This window comes from Littorina saxatilis, linkage group LG11, assembly GCF_037325665.1.
Source record: "Littorina saxatilis isolate snail1 linkage group LG11, US_GU_Lsax_2.0, whole genome shotgun sequence".
NCBI classification, from domain to species: Eukaryota; Metazoa; Mollusca; class Gastropoda; order Littorinimorpha; family Littorinidae; genus Littorina; species Littorina saxatilis.
This window is the reverse complement of record NC_090255.1, coordinates 36,702,033-36,704,532: the sequence shown is the minus strand read 5'-3', so window position 1 is coordinate 36,704,532 and position 2,500 is coordinate 36,702,033. Positions and strand designations below refer to the sequence as shown.

The 2,500-nt window shown below is 38.0% G+C and overlaps 1 protein-coding gene and 1 long non-coding RNA gene across 2 annotated transcripts in view; both read right to left on the bottom strand.

Moving 5' to 3' along the window:
- The window catches only part of LOC138980377 (uncharacterized), a 42,967-nt gene that overhangs the window by 18,798 nt on the left and 21,669 nt on the right, over window positions 1–2,500 (bottom strand). The gene's annotated exons all lie outside the window — the stretch shown is intronic.
- LOC138980375 (uncharacterized) overlaps window positions 1–2,500 on the bottom strand; it is a 5,510-nt gene that overhangs the window by 1,158 nt on the left and 1,852 nt on the right. The window lies entirely within an intron of this gene.

Sequence of the window (2,500 nt, the reverse complement as noted above, 5' to 3'; positions counted from 1 at the left end):
TTACGTTTATCTTATTCCCCCTTCATTTGCTGATTCCAAAAACATATAAATATGTTATATTCGGATTAAAAACAAACTCTGAAAATTAAATATATAAAAATTATTATCAAAATTAAATTGTCGAAATCAATTTAAAAACACTTTCATCTTATTCCTTGTCGGTTCCTGATTCCAAAAACATATAGATATGATATGTTTGGATTAAAAACACGCTCAGAAAGTTAAAACAAAGAGAGGTACAGAAACGCGTGCTATCCTTCTTAGCGCAACTACTACCCCGCTCTTCTTGTCAATTTCACTGCCTATGCCGTGAGCGGTGGACTGACGATGCTACGAGTATACGGTCTTGCTGCGTTGCATTGCGTTCAGTTTCATTCTGTGAGTTCGACAGCTACTTGACTAAATATTGTATTTTCGCCTTACGCGACTTGTTTTCTTTCTTACTGGTTTATTCAGGAATCAACATTTACAATATAGTAGGAACATGTGACAACACAGCAGTTGTGAATTATCTTCATGTGACAAATCATAAGTGAATCCTCTGTAAATGAAACAGGAGAATAAAAAAAAAACACAACGGAAAAACAGGATATTTGACTGGAAAATACGGATATAAACTATTATGTTTTCCATTATTCGACTAAGGTATTGTATGGTAGCCACTTTTTAAAAAAACCCATGTATACTTCATTTCCATTTGGTGTACATATTTGTCAACTTTGTGTAAGTAAGACAGTTCTTTGAGAAACATTTGCAATGATGGTTTTAGTTTATTTATTCTACATTTATATAATTATGTAAAACTTTGCTTGTAATAAAATATAATCAAAACCCTCATCAGTCTTATTTTTTGGGTCATAGCCAAATAATACTAATGTGGGGTTGAGTGCAAGTCTGCTGCAGTTTTGACATTTCTCCTTCATGTGTTTTTCAAACTCAGTCCAAAATGACTGAGCATGCTCACAGTCATAACCATAGATAATGCAAAATTGTATCTCTTTCTACATTGCAAAAACTACACCGGTTGCTCGCAATCACCCCCATGTCTTTCAGCATTGAATTGGTTACTCATATTCTGTTGTTGATTTTTATTTGAAACCATTTTAATTTTACTTCTTTTATTTTCTTTGTAACTAAAAAAACCTTTGTCCATTCTACCTCCGTCTCCAACAGTCTTTCCCAATTTTTTAATGCCTTTGGAGAATCTACTTTGCTAATCAGCATGTCGTATATGCGTTTTTAACCCTTCTGCAAACTTTCCATAAAACAAGTGCTTTTGGTTGCTGAATACAATTGCAGCTACCTATAGCTAGGTCACATTTTTGCAAATATTTTTTAACAGCACTTACACACCCACAATACTTCAATATTTTTGCGTGATCAGAACAGCGCTTCAAATAAAAAATTTACGCGTGAATGACCGAAGACCAAGGCCTGGGAACAACACTGCAAGCATCTACAGGGGCGGATCACATCATTTGTAAGGGGTGGTTTCCAAATTTCTTGTAGGGACCACTCGACAACGCAAAGCGTTTAGTTGAGGGCGCGAAGCGTTCTAAACCTCCTAGAGGGGTCCGGGGCATGCCCCCCCCCCCCCCCCCCGAGAAAATGTTGATAAAAATCAAGGGAAATGATGCAATCTGAGCCATCAGTTTTTCTTTATTTTCAAATTTAGTTTTTCTCTTTCTTTTTTTATTTTTTTTTATATATTTTTTTTTACATTTAGTCAAGTTTTGGACTGGGTGGCCGAGTGGTAACGCACTTGCGCTCGGAAGCGAGAGGTTGCGAGTTCGACCCTGGGTCAGGGCATTAGCAATTTTCTCCCCCCTTTCCTAACCTAGGTGGTGGGTTCAAGTGCTAGTCTTTCGGATGAGACGAAAAACCGAGGTCCCTTCGTGTACACTACATTGGGGTGTGCACGTTAAAGATCCCCCGATTGACAAAAGGGTCTTTCCTGGCAAAATTGTATAGGCATAGATAAAAATGTCCACCAAAATACCCGTGTGACTTGGAATAATAGGCCGTGAAAAGTAAGATATGCGCCGAAATGGCTGCGATCTGCTGGCCGATGTGAATGCGTGATGTATTGTGTAAAAAAATTCCATCTCACACGGCATAATTAAATCCCTGCGCCTTGAATATGTGCGAAAAAATAAATTAAAAAATCCCTGCGCTTAGAACTGTACCCACGGAATACGCGCGATATAAGCCTCATATTGATTGATTGATTGATTGTTTGTGTGTGTGTGTCTGTGTGCTTGTGTGTGTGAGTGTGTGTGTGTGTACGTGTGTGTGTGTGTGTGTGTGTGTGTGTGTGTGTGTGTGTGTGTGTGTGTGTGTGTGTGTGTGTGTGTGTGTGTTGAGCGATTCAGATTAAACTACTGGACTGATCTGTATGAAATTTTTCATGAGGGTTGCTGGTTATGATATCCCCAGACTTTATTTCTTTTTTTCGATAAATACCTTTGATGACGTCATATCCGGCATTTTGTAAAAGTTG